The sequence below is a fragment of the Bombina bombina genome, chromosome 6 (genome assembly GCF_027579735.1).
Source record: "Bombina bombina isolate aBomBom1 chromosome 6, aBomBom1.pri, whole genome shotgun sequence".
Taxonomy (NCBI): Eukaryota; Metazoa; Chordata; class Amphibia; order Anura; family Bombinatoridae; genus Bombina; species Bombina bombina.
The window spans coordinates 1,036,509,481-1,036,519,480 of NC_069504.1; the positions used below are offsets into that span (position 1 = coordinate 1,036,509,481).

The 10,000-nt window shown below is 37.1% G+C and overlaps 1 protein-coding gene across 2 annotated transcripts in view; it reads left to right on the forward strand.

Moving 5' to 3' along the window:
* Positions 1-10,000, forward strand: part of EBF1 (EBF transcription factor 1) — a 511,782-nt gene that overhangs the window by 13,249 nt on the left and 488,533 nt on the right. The gene's annotated exons all lie outside the window — the stretch shown is intronic.

The window sequence follows — 10,000 nt, forward strand, 5'->3', positions numbered from 1 at the left end:
TATTATCTAATCTGTTTCATTCTCTTGGTATCATTTGTTGAAGGAGCAGCAATGCACTACTGGTTTCTAACTGAACACATGGGTGAGCCAATCACATTCAATATATACAGTATATGCAGCCACCAATCAACAGCTAGAACCTAGGTTCTCTGCTGCTCATGAACTTGCCTAGATAAAGCTTTCAGCAAATGATAACAAGAGAAGGAAGCAAGTTAAATAATAAAAGTAAATTGGAAAGTTGTTTAAAATTGTATTCTCTATCTGAATCACAAAAGAAAAATTTTAGGTTTCATGTCCCTTTAATGTTGCTCTGTATGCTCTTGACAATGTGTTAATACAGCTTTGCATGTGGCTGTGAAGAGGTTAAATACTGCTCTGTATGCAACTTATCAGATGTTAAATGCCTGTATCTATGCAGTGTACAAGGGGATAATATTGCTTTGTGTAATGTTTAAAATTGGTTAATGTTGGTTATATAAAGCTGGCAAGGTTCAATATGGCTCTGTAAGTGGTTTACAAGGATATACAAACTGCTTTGTATGCTGTTGAAGTGGATAATTCCTGCTCTCTGTATGTTTGATAGGAATGAGTTAAAGGGGGATACAAGTCCAGATAAGAGTTAACAAGATAACATTGAAGAGGAAATGCAGACTTAAAAAAACAAACAAAAAAAAAAAACATACCTTGCTCTTTAAAGGGACAGTAAAGTCCCAAAACCAAAACACCGCCTCTCCTCCCTCCAATCTATTATGTATGAATGCTTCTGCTAGACTCATCCACCTAAGTCACCAATCTACATCAGCTCCTCCACTCTGCCAGTCTTTACACTGGTTTCCCATACACTCCAGAATTCAATTTAAAGTATTAACCCTAACTTACAAAGCACTCAACAGCCTCACTCTCAACTATTTTTCTTCTCTCATCTCCAAATATACCCGACCCGTCCTCTTCAATCAACCTCTGACCTACATCTCTCCACTTCTGTTATCTCTACGTCCCACTCCCACTTCCAAAACTTCTCACTTGGTGCTCCTGTCCTCTGGAACTCTCTACCCCACTCCATAAGACTGCCTCCAGCCTTGTATAGCTTCAGGCGCTCCTTGAAAACCTACCTATTCGGAGAGGCCTACCATCTCTCCTCCATCCCTCATCCTAACCAAACTAATACATGAACTGCCTGACTCACTGCTGCAACTACAATCCATGTGACAAGCTACCCCCAACCTAATGTCTCTGCACCCTCAACCTGTAGACTGTGAGCTCTCCGGAGCAGGGCCCCCTTCCTCCTGTACTAGATTTGTTTAGTTTGTTGTGTTATGTATCTTATCACAAATACTAGTTATTGTATACCCCTATCTTTGTACCCAGCGCTACAGAAATTTGCAGCTCTATACAAATAAATTATAATAATAGTAATAATAAAGTCCAAATTAAACTTTCATGATTCAGATAGGGCATGCAATTTTAAACAACTTTTCAATTTACTTTTATCATCAAATTTGCTTTGTTCTCTTGGTATTCTTTGTTGAAAGCTAAACCTAGGTAGGCTCATATGCTAATTTGTAAGCCCTTGCATTGCATTTTTCACAGCTAGACAGCGCTAGTTCACGTGTGCCATATAGATAAACATTGTGCTCACTCTTGTGGAGTTATTAGAGTCAGCACTGATTGCCTAAATTGCAAGCCTGTCAAATGCGCTGCGAAAAGGGGGGAGTCTGCAGAGGCTTAGATACAAGGTAATCACAGAGGTAAAAAGTGTTTTAATATAACAGTGTTGGTTTTGCAAAACTGGGGAATGGTTTTTAAAGGGATTATGTATCTTTTTAAAATAATAACATTTTTGGTGTTGACTGTCCCTTTAAGTTTTCTTTAGGTTCTATCCTATAACATTGGTTGGCAAGAGTTGACTGAACCAATGCACTGTCATCTGCCCAGGGCCGTTTCTAGAGAATCTGGCTCCCAGGGCAAAATCCCAAAATGCGCCCCCTCACAGATTCTAAAGTCCCCCTCCTAGACCTTGCATGTTACTCTGTCATTTAGAGGTCAGCTCCAAAGCAGCAGTGCACTACTGGGACCTAGCTGAACACATCTGGTGAGCAAATGACAAGAGACAAATGTGTGTTGCGGACAACCACCAGTTAGTTAGCTCCTAGTAGTGCATTGCTGCTGCTAAGAATATGTACATATGCTTTTCAACAATGGATACCAAAGGAACAAGAATAATAGAATTGTCTTAAATTTTTTTGGTGTATCCTGAATTATGAAAGTTTAATTTTGACTTTAATATCCCTTTAAATATGTCCCTTTTCTACTGCAATGTTTTTTCCAAATATATGGATATGATCTAAAAATATCTTTATATCTTTTACTAATTGCCATTATATTTTTTATTTTCTCATAGCTATGCATATTTATTTGTTTAATGCATATCAATCCCTTTAAATTATTATCTAAAATGTATCTACAAAACGTCCAATAGACTTTAAAGTTGAACTTTGCAAAAAAAGTCATCAGCTAAGAGTTTCTAAAGGATTGCAATATGTCACTAGGTGTATTTGTAAAATATTTAGGGGTCTATTAAAATTATTTAGAAAAGTTATAACATTTTTTTTTTTACAAAATTCACTATTAAAGTCCATGAGATTTTTGCACATAAATAATTTTATAAAGAACTGTAATAAATGTTAATACTTTTAAATATACAAGGCAGTAACAGACCATGCCATGGATTGAACCTGCAACCCTTGGATTGCTATAGAGCTCAGCCAGTCCATTAGCATGCAAGCTATCTGTCCACTGCACTCACAGGCAGTAATAGACAGAGACATACACACACAGGCAGTGATAGATAGGCATACACACACTCAGGCAGTAATAACACACACACACACACACACACACACACACAGGCATGGATAGATAGGCACACACACACTCAGTAATAGACAGAGACATACACACAGGCAGTGATAGTCTAGATAGGCATACACACACTCAGGCAGTAATAACAGACACACACACAGGCATGGATAGATAGGCACACACACACACACTCAGTAATAGACAGAGACATGCACACACAGGCAGTAACAGACAGAGACATGCACTCATAGGCAGTAACAGACAGAGACATGCACACACAGATAGTAATAGACAGAGACATGCACACACAGGCAGGGATAGATAGGCATACACACACAGGCAGGGAAAGATAGGTATACACACACACAGGCAGTAATAGACAGAGACATGCACACACAGACAGGGATAGATAGGCATACACACACACAGGCAAGGATAGATAGGCATACACACATACACTCAGGCAGTAATAGCAGACACACACACAGGCAGTGATAGATGCCATGGATTGAACCTGCAACCCTTGGATTGCTATAGAGCTCAGCCAGTCCATTAGCCAGTCCATTAGCATGCAAGCTATCTGTCCACTGCACTCACAGGCAGTAATAGACAGAGACATACACACACAGGCAGTGATAGATAGGCATACACACACTCAGGCAGTAATAACAGACACACACACACAGGCATGGATAGATAGGCACACACACACTCAGTAATAGACAGAGACATGCACACACAGACAGGGATAGATAGGCATACACACACACAGGCAGGGATAGATAGGCATACACACACAGGCAGGGAAAGATAGGTATACACACACACAGGCAGTAATAGACAGAGACATGCACACACAGACAGGGATAGATAGGCATACACACACAGGCAGGGATAGATAGGCATACAGACACTCAGGCAGTAATAGCAGACACACACACAGGCAGGTATAGATAGGCACACACACACACACACTCACTCAGGCAGCAATAGCAGACACAAGCACTCACATGTGAGTTTGTGAAAACGTGTCATTGTCATTATGGAGTAAGTGACACATACACACACCCATCATTCTTTGCATAAATGTTTTGTAGATGATTTATATATATAGCCCATACAGTTTTTTTTTAAATGTATAGTTTTGCTTATTTTTAAATAACATTGCTCTGATTTTCAGACTCCAAACCAAGCCCCAAAGTGTTATGAGAATACCGTCAGATACCTACTCCAGCTTGCTCCTGTTTATGTAAAGGGTCTTTTCATATGCAAAAGAAGGGGGAGGGGGAGTGTCTTATTTCCCACTTGCAGTGGGCTTTCCAGCTACCTTTTCAACAGAGCTAAACTGAGAGCTTCTAAGTAATTTTTTAAACAGTTTTATACTGGATTTTTATATCAGTATCTGTGCATCCTATTCTTTATAGTAGTGTCTATTACATGCAGTTATATGAAAATGAGTGTATACTGTCCCTTTAACCTTTATTAAACAATAAGTAAATAAATAAATAAAAAAAGGCATAATATCAAAAAGATTTTTTTTTTATTCAACAGTCCTTAAAGGGACATTATACACTTATTTTTTTCTTTGCATAAATGTTATGTAGATGATCTATTTATATAGCCCATAAAGTTTATTTTTTTTTTAAATGTATAGTTTTGCTTATTTTTAAATAACATTGCTCTGAGTTTCAGTCTCCTAACCAATCCCCAAAGTGTTATGAGAATACCGTCAGGTACCTACTCCAGCTTGCTCCTGTTTGTTTGTAAAGGGTCTTTTCATATGCAAAAGAAGGGGGAGGGCGGAGGGTCTTATTTCCCACGTGCAGTGGGCTTTCCAGCTACCTTTTCAGCAGAGCTAAACTGAGAGCTTTTAAGTAAGTTTTTAAACAGTTTTATACTGGATTTTTATATCAGTATCTGTGCATCTTATTCTTTATAGTAGTGGGCTATTACATGCAGTTATATGAAAATGAGTGTATACTGTCCCTTTAACAGAAAACCTGTTCCTCAGTATGTGGAAACCCAATTTTTATAAAGCACCTTTTTTAATTATCTGAGTAAAACAAAAAATATGTACATATCATTATGTAAAGACCATGTATAATTTGTCATATGCATAAAACATCACCTCTTTAGTGACACAGATCAGTGATATAGGAGACTGCTTTCCTCAGGGTGATACCTCTCCTTTTTACTTTCAGTTTTAGCTCTAAGTAGTTATCCTGTCTTAACACCCCCCCCACTGTGATCTTGTTGCTCCATGAGTATGATTGACATCCAATGCAGCCAATTAACATAACAGCTTCCTTTCAAATATATATATATATATAATGTATATGCTTGTGATCTGTGTATTTTAACATTTGCTATACCAGTAAGCACTGCCAGTTTAACATATTTAAAAAAACATAATGAGCCCAGGGCCACTGCCCGTTCTGCCCACCCCTAGAAACGGGCCTGCATCTGCCCTTACTTAAGTTGAAGTTGAGTTATTAAAAAAAGAGTTGACTCTTTGAAAATTTGAGCCAACTAAACCTGTCCTTTAATGCAAGTACTAGGTGAAAAGTGTCAAATATGCAACACTAAAAAAAAACAGATGAACCTTGTCGTTGAGAAATATAATTGAGACATATGGCTTAATGGTCTACAGCTCTCCATTCTAACGAGACTATCTAAGATGTCTTGTCTGTACTGTAAGATCCCTCAAACAGTATTAGAAAGGTGAATATTAGCTTGATAACTGTTTATCTTGCTTTGCAGAGTGTTGGATGTAAAAGAGAAATACCCAAATTACAATACAATGCTTAATAAAGCTCCCAAAATATTATGTGCTATTTAGTCTCATAGTCACAATGTATCTGCTAGTGTCCGTATTTAAAGGGACAGTCAAGTCCAAAAAAAACTTTAATGTTTCAAATAGGGTATGTCATTTTAAACAACTTTCCAATTTACTTTTATCACCAATTTTCCTTTGTTCTCTTGGTATTTTTAGTTGAAAGCTAAACCTAGGAAGGCTCATATGATAATTTTTAAGCCCTTGAAGGCCGCCTCTTATCACATGCTTTTTTATTTGCTTTTCACAACAGGGGAGAGCTAGTTAATGTAAACCATATAGATAACATTGTGATCACGCCTGTGGCTTGTGGCAGACACTGCACTAATTGGCTAAAATGAAAGTCATTAGATAATAAATAAAATGTCATGTGATCAGGGGGCTGTCAGAAGATGCTAAGATATAAGGTAATCAAAGAGGTAAAAAGTATATTAATATAACTGTGTTAGTTATGCAAAACTGGGGAATGGGTAATAAAGGGATTATCTATCTTTTTAAACAACATAAATTCTGGTGTTGACTGTCCCTTTTAAGGTGGATTGTTTTTTAATGCAAGTTACTTTTAAAAGTAAAAGACTGTACTTCTAAAATGTGTTTAAATTCCTTCCTGCCTGATGTTAACCTTGGTTGTTCATGTGATTTATGGGTATGACTTATTATTTGTAGTATTTCACTTTAATTTCTTTTTGTCTAAATGGATATATTATTGGAGTATTTACATGAAACCCTTTCGTTTTACAACTGAAACTTGCTTTAGTGGTGTTCTGCTCTACAAACAATAACATAAGAGTTGGGGAAGGGAATGAGACTACAAATCCATAACATTTAAAGGGATAGTGTACACCTTTGTCATCTTAAAGTCTTACTTTAGAGTAAGCTGCAAATATCCTCCTGCACCACTTTCTATATCATGCAGCAGTAACAGTAAAACAGTTATTTTAAAATGTCTATTGTTTCTGGTCACTTTGAAATGGCTACCAAGTTCCGCCCACTAATGACATCACAATCTGGGCTGCATTAAAGACTTCACTAGTTACAAAAGACTCACTAGATAGATTCAACAGACTGTCAATGCTATTTAGCAGAGTGCATAGATACAGTCCAGATTGTGATGTCATCAGTGGGCGGAGCTTGGCAGCAATTTCAACTTGACCAGAAACAATAGTCAGTTTTGACCGTTACTGCTGCATTATATAGAAAGGGTGCAGGAGGCTATTTGCTGCTTAATCTAAAGTAAGACTTTAAGATGACTAAGATGTAGGCTGTCCCTTTATTTATTGATTTTCAGAAGACAGCTTTAGCTTAAAGGGACAGTATACACTCATTTTCATATAACTGCATGTAATAAACACTACTATAAAGAATAAGATGAACAGATACTGATATAAAAATCCACTATAAAACTGTTTAAAAAATTACTTAGAAGCTTTCAGTTTAGCTCTGTTGAAAAGGTAGCTGGAAAGCCCAATGCAAGTGGGAAATAAGACCCATCCCCTTCTTTTGCATATGAAAAGACCCTTTACACAAACAGGAGCAAGCTGGAGTAGGTATCTGTCGGTATTCTCATAAAACTTTGGGGCTTGGTTAGGAGTCTAAAAATCAGAGCAATGTTATTTAAAAATAAGCAATACTATACATTTAAAAAAAAACTTCATGGGCTATATAAATAGATCATCTACAAAACATTTATGCAAAGAAAAAATTAGTGTATAATTTCCCTTTAACTTTAAATCGTTTAGCTAAGAGTAAGTAATCTGTTTTTTTTTTTTACACTAATCAAATTCAGCCAGCGTGACTTTACAACCAACTTGGAGTTGGAAATTTTTCTTTAAGTTGGCTATTGTATATGCATTTCCATAAAGGGTCAGTAAACACCTTCAGATTTTAAATTAAAGGGACAGTAGACTGTAAAATTGTTTCTTCCTTAATGTGTTTCCTATAACTTGTTATATAAGCAGCATAGCATAAAATGTATGATAAATTGCTCATGAAGGTTTTCTTTTATATATGAAAAAGTTATTTTTGTTCTTTTACTCCACAACCCATCAAAATGAGTTGAGTATGCAGGGAAATCAGATCTCCTTATTTTATCACTTTCTGTACACACAAATGCATCCTTATCTTATCTCTGTTTGTATACCAAACTCTCAATACTTAGGGCTCGATTTACCAAAGCCCTACGGCTGCAAGTTCTCACAAGAACTTGCTCGCCATAATTTATCAAGCAGCAGTCACCAGACCGCCGCTTCCTTAACCTTTTCGCCACCTCTAAGGTGGCGAAATTCAATCTCTGCGGTCAAGTCCGACAGAGGAGATTGACAGCTCCTGCCCGCGTGTGATTGGCTGTGCGCGGGCAGGGGGCGGGATTTCACGCAAGCGCAAAATTGCGCTCTTGTGCAATTTTGATTACCTGCAGGTAATTTCTCCCCGCCACAGGCAAGCTGAGGCGTACAGGGGCGCGTATACTTGCTCCTGTATGCCTCAGCTTTGATAAATCTAGCCCTTAGAAAGAGCAATTGGAAAATAAAACTGTATTACTTTATCTCTCCAGCCTCCCACTGGGAGTGTAATTTCTTCTGCTGGCTATATGTACACCACTTTTCTATAGCCCATTCCTAATAGAAACTTTCAGTATAGGTAGAGAATATGATTCCATAGGAAAAATCAGCTATTTCAAATGTTGAAATAAATGTGGAGGATATATTTGTAAACAATTTAATACATCCAGCCTGTAAAATTTATCGATAAAATTAAAGGTGAGGAAAATTTAGGGTAAACTGTCCCCTTTAAGGTTTAGCTTTGCATAGTAAAACAAGGTTTCAGTTTTATTTCATTATTTATTGTGTCCCATTTTTTGTAATTTAGCTCAGAGAATTGTTGCTTTTCCAATTCTCAGAACCGAACAGGCATATTGCAGACGTATCAAGGCTAACCATGCTACATATATTTCCTTAATTGGCATTTTGCACTAATTAATGACTGTGGCTAGCCTTGTCAGCTGCAGACTCAAGCCTAGATTGGCTCCTCCAAATAAGATAAGTGGTGGGCTGAGCTTAGCTATTGAAATCAATTACAGCAAAAAGTTTGTTTAGACTTGGCTGATATGTTATCATATAGCAAGATTGTAGACAGGTCTTGTAATTGCAAGGCAGTAGCAGACTTACTCAACAGAGGTGCAAAAAGGTTTCTTGCCCCCCCCCCCAAATGTAACTCAATATTAAAGGGACATTAAACACTTTGAGATGGTAATATAAAATGATAAATTGTATATAATAAAACAACTCTGCAATATACTTTCATTATTTATTTTGTCCTCTTTGCTTGTAATTCCATTCTGAAATTGTGAGCTTTTCAGTTCCTGTTAGAAATGGAAGTGCAGTCACTGTTAAATCCAGCACAACCATTGGCTGCACACTCTAGTGACCTATTTATAACTGACCCTAATTGGCCACAGCAGAGAAGGTAACACAAGTTACAACATGGCAGCTCCCAGTGTTTTATAGACACTAAAACTTTACACTTATTTTGTCACTTTTTAAACAACTAATGAAACTTTAAAAAATACATCTACATGTTAGTCATGGACTAATCTTTCCTTTGAATGCATCATTCTATCTAGCATCTATTTAGTGTTTAATGTCCCTTTAAGCAATAGTAATAATATACATACTGCTCTGTGTAATGATTATATGGAGGATAGATAGACCTGTACTAATAATAGCTCCCATGCTTCAGGATTGTACACTTTATGCACATGCCTATGTATAGACTGGCTGCTATGGCCACCCCAGCCCAGCATCTGGACCCTGGTGCCATCACATCTGCTGCACCAATGGTAGTTCCGCCCCTGTTGCAAGTTGTTTACTGTTCCTTTAACACATGCTTTACCCTGTGTTGTACAACATTGAATATTCCTCTTCCAGTTCTTTCTGGTGCTTGTCTACAAATACTGCCATATCTGTTCCTGATTGGCTGGGAGCATGCCTGCAATGATTCACAGGAGTCTGCATTTGAAAGTCATAGAAAAGTGCAAGACTAAGTGCTTTGTGTTTTTTTTTTTATTTATTATAAATTTCAAAATAGGGGTACATGCAATCTCTTAATTCAGGTTTGATAGAGATAAAAACCAGGATTTTCAGTCACATATACTTCATCTGCTAATTGATTCTAGGTAGGACTTAAAAATCAAATTCTACCAAGTCTCAGGTGTAAATATTTAGAGAGAGCTGTTTGACATAAATGGGGCAATTTGCATGAATACATGTTACTACATTACACAAATATATACCAAATGTATATTTAATA